Source organism: Canis lupus, chromosome 7 (genome assembly GCF_048164855.1).
Source record: "Canis lupus baileyi chromosome 7, mCanLup2.hap1, whole genome shotgun sequence".
Lineage (NCBI taxonomy): Eukaryota > Metazoa > Chordata > Mammalia > Carnivora > Canidae > Canis > Canis lupus.
Genome location: NC_132844.1, coordinates 17,639,063 through 17,654,500, shown reverse-complemented (window position 1 = coordinate 17,654,500; position 15,438 = coordinate 17,639,063). Strand labels below are relative to the sequence as shown.

Here is a 15,438-nt window from a genome sequence, read left to right as displayed (position 1 = left end):
ACTGGCAACAAACTGTCCTTCTGACCTTTGATCTTTGAGTCCTGTAATTGTTAGGGTTCCTGGCCTCAAGAAAGAAAAATCAGTTCTGTTTAACTTAAGCAGAAGTGGTTCTTACCAGAAAGTTGTAGGATATTAAGAATTGTTAGGAAAATTGGATATCAGGCTCCCTAAAAAGGCAGGAACCACGCAGACAGGCAGAAGAGCAATAGGTGAGGTCACTGCAAAACCGGTCTGGTCAGAAAGCTGCCATTAGCTCCCCACCCTTATAACCATCAGACACTGCTGTCACTGGGAATTACTGGAGAAACCACTGGATGCCATTGTAGTCACTGTTATACATTGCAACTGGTACTGTATTCCAAACTGTCCCTCCATCTTTTTATTTACTACTTTGGAGTCAATGTCTCCAGCAGAAGCATTCAATCTGCTGAGCTAATATCACCAACTCATATACCTTAAATGCCAGGGGCTAGCAAAGGGGAAGAATGTCTGTCCTCCTTTGCCTTCTGTATCGGGAGCTGGGACTCTGCATTCAATCAAGATTTTAGGAATAGGATATTTCTTAAAATATAAAAGGGGTTTGGAAGATGAACAGCAAAAAAAGGACGAAGCATGTTTCTTGCACATTCCCCAAGGACTACACATGTGAACAGAATCATAACTCTATCATAATGGAGGCTGAGGTAGAGGGGAGCATACATTCCATGACAATGAATCTGTAGAATTAACTTCAAATATGAAGCACAGATAAAATTACCATTAGTTAATTTTGGGTAACTGACTCTGGGATCAGGTACAAGTTTTGTGTTACTATTTTGATAACTGTGGTCAACATAGGTCATGAAAGCAGATACCAAGAGCCTTACACACAAGCAATACACACAGTTACCAAAATGGTATGATTTAATGGGTAAAAGATTTGATGGCTGAAAACTGGACATTATTTCTGATGAATAATGATAAATATACAACCTGTCAGTATTTGTGTGATGCAAATAAAGCAGTGGTTAGATGAAATTTTATAATTTTGAATGATTACATTAGAAAATAAGATTTGAAATCAGATATTTAAGAGTCCATGTTAGGAATTCAGCAAAATATGAACAAATGAAAACAAAGCAAGTAGAACAAAGAAAATAAAGAGAAAATTATTAATAAAACTGCAAGTTGGTTCCTTGAAAATATCCATCAATGTAATTCATCTTTTCAGGGATCATTTCTATAGTTCATAATTTATCTTTTTAACAGAACATAAAATAAGACAAAACCATCTCAATGGATGCAGAAAATATTTTACAGAAGTCAACATTTATTTGTGATTTTTCAGAATCATTTATAATATTAATATTAATAAATGGAACTAATAAATAACAAGGGAAATACATAATAAGCACATGAAAAAGTGGTTAGCATCATAAGTTACCAAGAAAATTCAAGTTAAAATTACAATAAGATGGGACTACATGCTCACTGGAATAACCAAAATAACCAAAATTTAAAAGACTTAAGATATTAACTGTTGACAAGGATATAGAGGAACTGGAACTCTCATACACTGTGATGAGAATGCAAAAAAGATGGCACCACTGCAGACAAGAGTTCGACAGTTTTATGTCCAATGAACACATCCTTACCACATGACTCAGCAATTCTATTCTTATGTATTTGCTGGGAGAAATGAAAACATACATTCACACAAGGACTTGTACATAATGTTCATAGCAGCTTTATTCATAGCCTAACACTGGGAACAATTCAATTGTCCGTCGATAAAAGAAGGGATAAACTGGTTTTTTATGCAATGGTACACTACTGAGTAATAAAAGGTATGAGGCACTGATGTATGCAACAACATGTAAGTTTCAAAAACATTTTACTTAACAAAAGAGCCAAAAAGATTTATACATACATTATATATAGATAGATGCAGATATATAGATATAGAGAGAGCATTATATTGATGCAAAATTTTTTAAAAGGCCAAAAACAATCTAAGGTGAAAAAAATCAGAAGAGTGGTTTTCTTGGGGTTTAGGAGAGTTCATTAGCCAGGAAGAAGAATTAGAGAACTTTTTGGTAAAGAATATATTCCATGTCTTATTATAGATTCAGCTATGTGGGTATATTGTTTTTTCAGACCTCATTGAATTGTGTCTTTATGATTTATATATTTCAACTTATGTGAATTTTACCTCAAAAAGAAAACTTAGTATTAAGCTAGTAAGTAAGAAAGTATTAAGCTAGTAGGTTTTCTTTGCAGCTTATCAATTCTGAAATTCTCCTTTGTGTATTCTAGGCTTCAGCAAACAAATAAATATATTGAAGATAACTGGAGGAAGTTTTCTCACTTACACACACACACACACACACACACACACACACGTATGTTTTCTATCCACTGAGAAGGCATGGAAGCAGACACCAGTAGCAGTGGCATGCCTACTTTCCAGGTCTTAGTTTCTAAATTTATTCTCCACTAAATGGAACCAGGATTCCTAGGAGAGATAGATGATACCAGTGCTAAGACATGCAAAGTACAAGATAAGTCTGGAACCTCTTGTTGTGACAGAAAGTAAAAAAGTAAAGAATAAGGGAACATGTCAAATGAACACAGGAATCAGCTCAAAAAGACTCCCACTGGCCGAATCTGGGACAATTTGACCACCAAAATAAATACTGATAGTAACAGATTATAACCTGGTGAGTAAATAAGAATCCATGACTCCATACTGACATAAATACATAAAAGAATTAAAAGATAAACACCCCAAAAAAAGGAAATGCACTCTTTATGGTAGAATGTAGACCAGTAAATGAAGAAAGAATGATGGAGTTAAAAAAACCTTGAGTGGACATCAAATCTAGTAGATAAAAGTTTGATGAATAGGATACATATTCTCTCCACAAGCTACCTATTAATTAGGAAGGGAAAATGATGACTTTACCATGGAGGAGCCTGGTAGACATCACTTTACCAAGTGACCAAAGCCTATGTCACTAATTTTAATGTAGTTTGAAACATGTGCCCTGATAGGATTCACTGACAAGGCTAAAATAACACTTCAGTGAAATTCAAGACAAAAATGCATAACCTGAAACTTATAATGATGAAACATCATATAAACTCAAATTGAGGAATATTCTATGAAATAACTGATCTATAACCCTTCAAAAATTTAAGACCAGAAATATTAAGTATGGCTGATGATCTCTTCCAAATTAAAAGATACCAAAGAGACATAAAAAATAAATGCAATCCATGCTCATGGGAATAGGGAAAATATAAGAAAATGTCCTCATTTTGATAACTATGTTGTCAAAAGGTAAGAGAAATAACATACTCTTAGGAAACACACTGTGAATTATATTATTTAGGTGTAAAACTTGTGATCTCTTCAATTTACTCTCATATGATTCAGAAAAAAAAGAATAATATGCAAGTATATAGAGAGGAAGCAAATGAGACAGAATGAAAATAATTGAATCTCAGTATTGTTATGTATATTTCTAGTTCCCATTACATTCCTGAGATATTTCTGTAAGTTGAAAGTATATCAAAATAAAAAGTTACACACAAAGTCAGAAACTCACTCTTCCACCACCACACCCCCCAAAAAGCTGTTACAAAGGAGACTAGTGAATCAAAAAAGAATAGTACAAAATTCTAGTGTTTCTAGCTCCAGGGTGTTTGGAGGGTAGTTCCTAAACATAGAATGGAAGAAATCTCTTTCGTCCTACTAAGAAAAGACCCTGAAGGTAATACATGCCTTCATCTCAAGTCTGGTTCTATTTTGTTTGATTGCAAGAATAGGACTAAGGAAGCAAAAATCAGGCTAATTATTCTTCTGCCTTAGGAAAAAAAATCTTTTATTGTTGGTGAAAGAGTTTTGATGGATTTTTTATGAATGATAAAGAAAACTTTTTCTAAAGTAGCTGGATATTTGTAAGCCTACAGCAATGCTGAAGACTCGAAATGTACACTGTCTATCATTAACTATGTGAGCTCGAAGTTTTCTGTTTAGTGAGATCAAGATTCTTTCTATTATTAAAAAATAATAATAATAAGGAATGAGTTTGCTGGGAGTGAGATCCCAGGACATTTGTGCATCCTTTTCCTCACCAGAACATTTCTTCCATTCGTTTGTATCTTGTAGTTTATAGTCTTCATGTCATAAAGTACAACATATTTTTCACTCACTAATGAACCTTGATTAGAATACAACCCTTGCATGTGCTATTTATGACAAAGTCACACTGGATAGGATATGTACCTTTCAGATATGCCCTCAATAACTCTTTGAAAAAATCCACAGTAACAAATTATCCATCCTTTTCCAAATTTGCAATATTTATTGTAAATGACATTTCCTGTCATTCAACTAGACATAAAATGCCTAATATATAAACTTATCATCAAAATACATACTCATAGTCTTGCCATTAGCTAATACCTCGTGGGATGAAAGACACTCTGATTCTCATTGGAATAAAAATTTGTATTGGGAATCTTATATTAATCTTTACTATCTCTCTGATCCTCAGTTTCCTCATATATAAAATGGAAATTAGAAATATTACATGAAATAACATATATAAAGTGCTGAGTGCAATGACTGGCACATAATAAAGGCTCAATAAATGGTATCCCTATATATAAATTATTTTGTATTTGACAGCTTCAAGACTACCACATTGAACATATGTTTATTAGCTCTGAGATCAAGAAACTAGAGATCTCAGAAAAATTTTAGCTAATATGACAGGAAAAACATATTGGGAGATAGAATCCCAGACTAACGGCATGCAGAAGGGGATGTTGATGAAAAACAGGCTATTTCCCAGCACCAGCCCCTTCAGGAACTCAGTAAAGCACAGGATTTAGAAACATTTGATACAAAGGAAGGCAGAAAATTATAGAGAATAAAACAGATATGGGGCAGGGATGAGGAGGGATGCAGAAGATAGGTTGACAGTCTATGTTTAACACTTCAATTTCCCTTTTCCACTTCCACACACTAAATACAAGTGGTCAGGTACCTTATCTCCAGGGATATACAGGCATAGGTATAAAGGTTTAGTCACTAATAATATTGAATAGTGAAGATAAAATCATTGGACTATGAGGCCCAGAGGAGAGCAAGGATGAGGTACACAATTAAAAATAAGAGTAATTATTAAACCATTGTCAATAACAGACTGATCCCAAGACCTCTGCCTCACCCTACACAGATGAATAGAAACCAATGATCAGGCCCCATGTAGAAGAGTGAAGAATTTTTTTCTGAAGATATTAAAAGATTGCAGAGATTGACCTCCTTGCATGGATAAATGAGGCCTGGGTGATGGGCCATTATTCAGACCAACTTCACAACAGTGAGGAGTACTCACTGCAAGCACCAGAGGTCACAGAGCTTCCAACTAAAATTTGAGGGCCTTGTTGTTAAATAGGAATGGTCATCAAGGTTTAGGAAATATGTGTGGAAAGTCTCCAGAATATAAAAAAAGGCCAAGTAAGCAAACCAAGAAAAGAAATCCAGAGGAGAGAGAATGCATGAAATGCAAGAACATTTCAAAATTAAAACCAAACCTCAAATTAATGTATCAGGGAGATAGAAGTTTTTCATCAATAAAAATGATGTCAATTAGAAGGAAGAACTAAAATAACAGTTGAAAAAAATTTCTACAGAAGCCTTGAAGTAAACAAAATGTCAAGAAGAAGGAAAATATGAGAGAAAAGCTAAGAATTAAAAGCATCAAACCAAGAGCTCAAATAACTAATTACTATGAGTTTCATAAAGAGGAAAGAAGGAAAGTCATGGGGATAAAAATATTTTTAAAAGCAAACTTTTCCAAAACTAAAAAATTTGCATTTCCAGATTAAAGAACCCAAAAATGTACCAGCACAATTAATTATTTTTAAATATCCCAAATAAGGTATATCATCATGACATTTCAGAATACCATGTTTAAAAGACAACCCTAAACAATTAATAATAATCATTTTAAAAAGAAGCCGTATCCAGCAGTGCCTGGGTGGCTCAGTCAGTTAAGTGTCTGCCTTCAGCTCAGGTCATGATCCTGGGGTCTTGGAATCCAGCCCATATTGGGCTCCCTGCTGAGCGGGAAGCCTGCATCTCCTGCTCCCTCTGCTGTTCTCACTTGTGCTCTCTGGTTCTCTCTCTCCTTCTGTCAAAGAAATAAATAAAATCTTTAAAATTAATTAATTAGTTAACTAATTAATAAAAAGAAGTCACATCCAAAGAATAAGAATCAGAATTACATCAAGCTTTTTCAACAATAGCACCTCATAATTCAGGAAGAAAGTAATTTTCAACCTGGAATTTTTTCATTCAAGGGTAAGAGTAGAATAAAGATATTTTTATATATGCAAAGATTCACAAAATTATCCTTCCTTTCTTAGGCGGTTTTGGAAAGGAGTGCAGAAGGGAAAAAAATAATTCCACACGGGCACCCATGCCAGAGTTTGGCAAGTAAACTGTTTCCTCATATCTTAAATACTAGCTTCTCTGTGATAGTAAAGGATAAGGAGGAATTATCTATAAATGATGAATTAAGACAAAATTTTAAGCATATTATTTAAATTATTTAATTTAAATTTGTTATATATATAAATTATATAAAAATAATTATATAAAACATAATATATATTATAAATATATAAAAATCAAATTAAATTATTTAAATTAAATTTAAATTTAATGAATTATTTAAATTATTTTAAATTACCAGGTAACCAATAAAATTACATTGAAAGGAAACGCGGGTTAAGTGTGAGATAATTTTTCTTTATCAGAGAAAGTTCACATAATGTTTGAAATGGATACTGATTGATACTCAAAAGTTGTCTCATATACCTATAATTCGGAGTTTGGATCTATAACGACATGCCTGAAGAAACTGCCCATTTCCATCTTCCCATGGAAGCCAAGTCCTAAGAGATGAGCAGTTGAAGAGAGATTTTTTAATTACAGTGAGTTGTTAGAATGTGTCCATTAGGCACCATGACTTAAATATTAGGGACAAATGGTGGTTCCAGGAGCAGCAGAACTTGTAATTGAAATGGGTCATGAGGATCTCTGGCTGCCATAGCTGGTGAATTCATCTACAGCAGGATATGAAGAATATACAGTCTACCTATTGGCTGTCCATATTTGTAAGCAAAGCAGAAAGACTATCACTCACCACATTCCTGAAACAGTTCTCAACAGTCCCTGATAGAATTGCAAGAACCCCAAGTTGGATGACGAATAGAAGGTTCTTTGTGACTATCAGCTAAACTGCAGATGCCTGCAGAAATATGTTTGTTTTCTGAGTGACATACACTGCAAACACCAAGATTTGTGAGTGAGAGGCATCTCAGTGTGACAGCTGTAGTCAGTGGCTTCGGATAGCACATCACGGTGTACTTTCTTCAGATTGCATTGCACACACACCCCACTCACATCACCCTGTAATATCTGCATGAATCGGAGAAAAAAAGACAACTCTACAATAAAATATAAAATATAAAACATGATAGGGCATGAAATATGAGGTATATAATTTGTGATTTGTAAGTCTGAGTTATATTTGCAAGTTCTTAAACCGAGGATCCTGTGGAGAGATCTATCATGAATGTAATGGATTATTCTTCTCTAATTATAATTCTTTGGGTCCATACTAACTGGTGAGGAGCAGGGGATCTTGCAACATGATCCATGTTGAAAGCCAAGCTCCTCTCTGGTTGTACTGTGATACAACCAACTCTTGCATCCTGTTTTTCATTGATGCTTATGTTGTCCTTGTCCTGTTTCCAGTTTAAAAGTTGACCTTTAAGGGAAAATATGCTTCACGTTGCTTCTTTTTTTTTTCTCTCCCTCGCCCTCCTTCCCTTCTCTCCTCCTGATCTCTGAATGTTGATCCCTGTCTGTATGCTGTATCCCTGTCTATATCCACTCTCCCAGCCCATCCCACTCTATGTGACCAGATTGTATAGCTGTTTCAGAATCTGGCTGTGGTGTTTAACTATGGTGATGTAACAAACTATTCCAGACTTGGTGGCTTCAAATGACAATAGCAATTAAGCCACAGTTTCTTTGGGTCAGGAGTCTAGGCATGGCTTAACTCCTAGGGCTTAACTCAACTGGAAAGCATCATTTTTAAAGTTCACTCGTGTTCATTATTGGTAAGATTCAATTCTTTGTAGCTGTTGGACTCATGGCTCCTGGTAAGCTGTTGACCTGAAGACCTCCCTTGGTTCTTGCTACATGTACCTCTCCATTGAGCATCTCACAACCTTGCAGTTTGCTCCATGAAAGTGAAACAAGCTATAAAGCAAGAGAGTGTGCCAGTAAGATGGAATTCACTCTTTTGTAATCAAATCACAGGAGTAATAGAAGTTAATTTTACTTTGTTTATCTCATCAGATGCAAATCTCTAGACCCACCCAAAGAGAAGAAATTATCCAAGGGTGTAAATATCCAGAGGTGAAGATCACTGGAGGCCATTTCAGAGACTACCTGCCAAACATGCTTAAAGGAAATGGGAGGGCAAGTGTTTACAGAGGATGGAGGACAGAGAGGGTTGGGAGCTATGTCAGAGCTGCCTGCCACCCTGGCTGTAGGGCTTGCCCATTCCAGATCCACATCTATCCTTTTCTGTCTCCTTCGATTCACCCTAGATTCTCACTGTGTCTTTACCATTGAAGGTTCTTTACTCACTAAACCCTTGGTTTTAATTATTTGCCCTAATTTTCTGTCCTACCTGATAGCTAATATTTATATGTTGGTATATGTATAGATTAAAAAGTATTTACCTATAAGGAACTGAGTTTCAGAAAGAGATACAACCAAAAGGCAGAAAAGCAGTGGTTGGAGAGGTAGAAATTTCCAGATAGGGTAGGATCATAGCAATGAGTTGTTTTAAGCTTTCAATGTTTAGCCTATGTCTTCTACTCAAAACTTGATTCACCCAATCACCTCTATAGATCTAGGGTATTATTTGCAAACTGCAGTGCTTTATCGTTTGGTTCTTTTATAAGTTTAATAAACTTGTTATAGTTGATGTTCGATTACTATAATAATCACAGAGAGTTATAAATTTTAAATAGAAAAATATCACGTTTACTTTGACTATAACCATAGAAACTGAATTAATATCAGTCCTCTTTGCTTATTAAGGTCAGGTTCTGACAGTGGTTGCTATGGTTGTGTTTGATGGCTTTCATTGACTGCATAACAATTAGAAACATTTTCCTGAAAACTAATTTTTCTGGTAACCAGGGACTGAAGTGAATTAAGGTCCAGCCACCTTTTGTACTTTGATCTGGCATTTCTTCCACAGTCACGGTCATAGCAACATACAAAATCAATCAGCAGAAAATACTTATTTATGTCACCTATGGATTTTCCAACAAATAGCTCATGAAAACACCTTTCATGTGGATAATGACTAGATGTAAAAAGTGGACTGATTCCCAGTAATTACAGCCTGGTGTTGCTTTAATCACCAGTAAGTTGTATGTTAAGAAACCTAACATGCCCAAAGCGGGTCAGGACACAAATTGTGACTAAAATGAGGAGATAAATGAGAAAAAGAAGAGACAGTTATTTTATTCCATCTTGTGTATTTCCCCTGCACCACACCACACTGTATTGCATTTGTGTGTCTTTTCATTTAAATAAAGGTATTTAAGAGACAGCTGATGAACAGTGCGTTTGTATTCCAGGAACATTCTCTCATAGGTTTGGATTATATACAGATGAAAAATAGTCCATATGGCTTTTGAACAAAATGAATGGCTGCAAGCCCTGAAAAATGCTAGTGGAAAGGTTGGCATACTAAAAGGTTAATTAAAATTTGACTCTGCAGGATGGATACTTTTATTTATAGAACCTTCAGCTGATTTTCAGCAGCCATGTTTTCTTCTAATTAAAATAATATGAACAGCTAATAGCAATCAGCTTAAAGAACTGAATATTTTAGAGAAGGGATGATTCATAGGCTTTTCAATAACCATTTTACAGTAGGTGTCTCCACTAAAGAGCACATAAAACATTTGTATTCAGCCATTGTCTAGTTCAAATGTCAGGAAATATTAAACTGGAAAAAATGAGAGTGAATTATTTAAAGTGGCCTAAAATAAGTCATTGATATTATCATGTAAATTTGATATTTCCCTAAAGGTTCAGGAATCATTCTCTGACATTGCATAACTTATAAATCTGAGAAAGTGGGCCATTAGAAGCATTATTTTAAAAAATAGGAATTTCCTTATACATTCACATATATAACAAATTGGTAAATAACAATATTTAACAGAAGCAAAAGTTTGTCATGGAAACCTTATGTACACATTTGGACAGATACAAAGATAGATGATAGGTAGATAGAGATAGATAGATACAGTAAAAATCATTTCATCATAATAACTTCTGTAGGATTCAGCATCCTTTTCCCCAAGTCATTGAGAATGACTAAAGAAAAGATTAAAATCTGAAGTGGAAGGATAGAAAGCATGAATATATAATGATATATAAGAGAAGTGAAGTTTTAAAAAAATAAAAGAAGAAAAAAAGGAACATATCAGAAACATACACTTCCAGGTAAGTGTACCTTCCCACTGTGACAAAAATAACCAATCCATCCTCCTACTCCTCACCCTATTTCTCCTTTCCTCATCATCCTCTGTGACAAAACTTTTGAATTTCAGCTGGGCACATTGCCTTTTAGAATCAAAACTCCGCATCCTCACCTTCTACAAAGCTAAAGAGGACCAGTGGCTTGGCCTTTGCCAGTGGAATGTAAGTGGCAATAGTGTCTACATCACCTGTAAAGTGTCCATTCTCTCCTTTCCCTTTTCTGCTGACTGGAATGTAGATATACATTCTCTGGACAAAGCAGTCTCCTAAGGTGATAGGTGGATTTGGGAATGCAAACCAGTCCTGGATTGCTCTAACTTGTACTTTAAGACAGAAAGCAATTTCTACCTTTTAAATCTGCAGTCACTTTAGAGTGAATCAAATCCTAATTAAATACATCCTAAGATGTGGGTTTATTCTAGAGAAACAAGTCAGGCAATACCTCCATAATTTAAGACACACTGCTAAACCTTAAAAACCCAAACATAGTCTCCATGGAGAGACAGAAGTGCACTAGACCAGTTATTCTCAATTTCTATTGTGTATCAGAATCATCTGGAGAGCTTGTTAAAACACAGAAAACCCCAAACCCCAAAAGATCTGATTCTGTAGGTCAGGGTGAGGCTGAGAATTTGCATTTCTAATAGCCTCCAGGGTGATGCTAATGCTGTCTGACTGCCTGACACACACCAGGTCTCACTGCTCCAGAACACACCTCCACCTCCAACATATGCATATTCTGTAAGTCCCACAGCAAGATAGGACTGATCCTTACCCTATCATCAGGATATTCTAATTTCTAAATGTCATGCAAAGCCACTCTTAACATCCTGGAATACCTTATCATTCACCTAACAAGCTCCATACCTTCATTATTTTAAATTGACTATAGCTTACAAAAGATATAGCAAAATAAACATAATACAAAAATTATGTGTTTTATTCATTTATTTCAAGTTCCACTTCAGAAATCGGGTAAAATATAAACAATCAAGTCATAGAAAAGGTGTTTTCTATGGGGAGAATGGGTAATGTAATTACCTGACCATTTGTTTCAGAATCCCCTAAGTAAGGGCACTTATTAAAAATGGAGATTCTGGGCCCCATCCCTTATATACTGAATTGAAGTACCCAAAGGGCCCAGGAATCTTTTATTTAAAAAGTTTTCCAGGGGATTCTGATAAACCCAAATGTTTGCTAATCACTGATCTTGTTGTTGAAGTGTCATCAGAGACAGTAGCTCAGACTCTTGGAGGATATTTTTCAGCATGACTGATCGTGAAACAGACAACCAGCTTGACCTCCATAATGCCACAGGCAAAAAGCCTGAAACCCACTTGTAGCCAGAGGATGTAGCCAGAGGATGAGATAACATGTATTACCAAACAAAATTATCTAAATAATGGAATCCTTCTATTGAACATCGTATGTAAAAGATATTTTTCCCGCCCAAATTAAGGCAAGTATGTGAAATCCACCCATGTAGTCACTGAAGGCATTAATCTATAGATTGCCTTTGGCAGAAGACACTAGCGGTGATGTTCATATTGGTAGAAAGCAGGGAAAGTCACATCCCTATCTTTTTCAGCATTGCATAAATCTAAGCAGCAGCAAATAGATAAAAAATAAGACATACAAATGGCCAACAGGTACACAAAAAGGTGTTTAACATCACTAATCACAAAAGAAATGCAAATCAAAAACCACAATGAGATATCACCTCACACCTGCAACAATGGCCATCATCAAACAGACAAGAGTTAACAAGCACTGGAAAGGTTGTGGAGAAAAGGGCACTGCTGATGGGAATGTAAAGTAGTTCGGTCATCATGGAAAAAAGGATGGGCATTACTCAAAAAATTAAATATAGAACTACCATATAACAAGCAATCCCACTTCTGAGTATATATCCAAGGGAAATGAAACCATTATCTTGAAGAGATACTAGTACTCTCCTGTTAATTACAGCATTATTTACAATAGTCAACATACAGAAACAACCTAAGAGGCCATCAACAGATGGACAGATAAAGGTAATGTGATATAAAGATGGGGAATATTATTCAGCCTTAAAAAATAAGGAAATCCTGCCACTTGGAATAACATGGATGAATCTGGAGATCATAATGTTAAGTGAAATAAGCCACACAGAGATAGGAAACACCACATGGTATCATTTCTGTGTGGAATCTTTAAAAAATAAATAAATAAAAAGTCAAACTCATAGAAACATAGAGCAGAAAAGTACTTGCCACGGGGTTAGGGCAGGAAAGGAATAGGGAGAGGCTGGTAAAAGGGTACAAATCTTAGTTATAAAATAAAGTCTGAGGATCTAACATACAACATGGTGATAACACTACATTATAAAACTGAAATTTGCTGAGAGAGTAGAACTTAAATGTTTTTACCAAAAACAAATGTAAATATCTAAGGTGATGAATGTGTTAATTAATTCATTAACTCCATGGGGGGAATCTTTCCACAATATATATGTGTATCAAGTCATAAAATTGTTAACTTTAAATAGCTTCTAATTTGGGGCACCTGGGTGGCTCAGTCAGTTAAGCGTCCAACTCTTGGTTTCAGCTCAGGTTGTGATCTCATGGGTCATGAGATCAAGCCCCATGTTGGGCTCCACACTTGAATAGTCTCCCCCCATCTCCTCCTCCCCACCCATGCACACACTCTCTCAAATAAATAAATAAATCCTAAAGCATAAAATAAAACAGGTAGTTGATAATTTTGTCAATCACACTCAATGAAGTTGAAAAAAATTTAAAAATTAAAACTTTTTTTTAGAAAGAAATAATACCCAGAACAGACAAAAAGCTGATTCCACCTCTTTAATATCTCTCTATTCCACCTACTTATACTGAGTTCCACCCTCACTACCACAGTCCCAGTCACACTCAAGTCTCCCCTAGACTCCCGCCATTGCCTTCTACCTGGCCTTCCTCTCTCACCCTTACATGCCTCCTCCAACCAATGCCTCACACTGTCATCAGAACAACTCTCTAGACACACAGCATATCATGACACTGTATCACTTAAAATCTTTCTGAACTCTCCATAGTCATGAGGATCAAATCCAGATCCCCAAGCACTGCAAAAGCCCCTTGTGTGGCCCCCCTTTCCTATGACTCCAACGTCATCCCTCACTAACACCCTCCTTGCCACACATCTACTTGCAGTTTCTGTCGTGTGCCCCACCTTCTCATCTCCAGCGTTTTCCCTCAGCTTGGAAAGCCCTCTCCACAAATCTCTACCCACCCACACCTTTCCTCCCTGGATAACTCCCACTCAGCTGTCAGGACTCAGCTCAGGTGTCACCCCTTTTTTGGATGTCTCATCTAACACCCCACCTTGGCCAGGGTTTTCTGTCATTGTTATCTCTGAAATCATCTTCCTTCCTCCCTCCCTCCCTCCCTCCCTCCCTCCCTTCCTTCCTTCCTTCCTTCCTTCCTTCCTTCCTTCCTTCCTTCCTTCCTCTTTCCTTTCCTTTTTTCTTCTTTCTCTCTCTTTTCCTCCCTCTCTCTTTCCCTCTCTCCTTCCCTTGCTCTTAATATACATACTAAGTGAATACAATAGCTATTTCTTACCCAAAATTATGCACTTGCAACACCCAGTAATGGGAAACATTTCTAGATCATAATTCATCTTTGATATATTTTTCACACTCTGTCATATGATTTGAAGGACCGTTAAACAGTGGTGTCCTCAGGAAAACTAAGGAACAGAATTTGCCTTGGTGCTCATATCATTCACCTTTCAGGGTCTCCCTGTTTGTTTGGGTTTTTTAAAAGGATTTTATTTATTTATGTTGAGAGAGAGAGTGCGTGCAAGCAGGAGGAGGGGCAGAAATAGAGGGAGAGAGAAAATCTCAAGCAGACTCCCTGCTGAGCACGGAACCCAGTGAGGGACTCAATCCCACAACCCTGAGATCATGACCTGAGCCGAAATCAAGAGTTGGACACCTAACTGACTGAGCCACCCAGGTACCCCAGGGTCTCCCTGTTTTTATGCCTTCACTGAACCAGAACACTATTGTTCCCACAAGACACTTATTAACAGGACTATACACACACGCACACACACATACACATGTATATATCAGTTTGTGCAGACATCAGGAAGCAACCAGATGAGCATAGCTCATGGACCTTCGAAGAAGAGGCACTAGCAGAGAACAAGGTAAACCAGAAGATAAATGCAGAAAGAATTGCCTCAGAGGCACTACTGGACCCAATCCTATTCATGATCTCAGCAGTATTCTATTATTCAGGTACTAGTCAGCACTTCCCTGTGCCACACACCCAGCCAGCCTATTATAAACAGCCCCAGGCCAGGAAGAGATGCAGTTTACTTAATTAACTTCAATGACCCAGTGTCTCCACCTCCTGCCATCTCACCTGCTTTCCACGGTTGTGTTTTGGCAAAATCTTCAGCACTGCTCTCCCTCAGCTCTCTGCTAAACATTCACTGCTGGCATCCACTCTTGGCTCCTCTCCACACACGTATACCTTAGGTCTCAAATACTGTATCTGATTCACTACCCGTCTTCTCTGTCTTCCCTACATTTCCATGATTTCAGATTTTTATGCCACATATCACTATGGGTACATCAGTAAGAAAAAGGTTTTCTAGCTAAGCTTTAGCAACATTGGTGTTTTAAATTTCATTTAACTTTTGGTGTACCCTACATACTTTATACCATACTGTGGACTCAGTGCCTCTCTAAAAGTTTCAAGTTAAAAGGATCTCTTGGGCAGCCCTGGTGGCACAGCGGTTTAGTGCTGCTT

At 36.6% G+C, this 15,438-nt stretch overlaps 1 long non-coding RNA gene across 1 annotated transcript in view; it reads right to left on the bottom strand.

Annotated features, from left to right (window-relative positions):
• Nucleotides 1-1,710: 1,710 nt before the first annotated feature.
• The window catches only part of LOC140636624 (uncharacterized), a 71,869-nt gene continuing 58,141 nt past the window's right edge, over nt 1,711-15,438 (bottom strand). Inside the window, exon 3 of the long non-coding RNA XR_012033847.1 lies at nt 1,711-6,185. This is a non-coding gene — a long non-coding RNA (uncharacterized lncRNA). The remainder of the gene's footprint in view (nt 6,186-15,438) is intronic.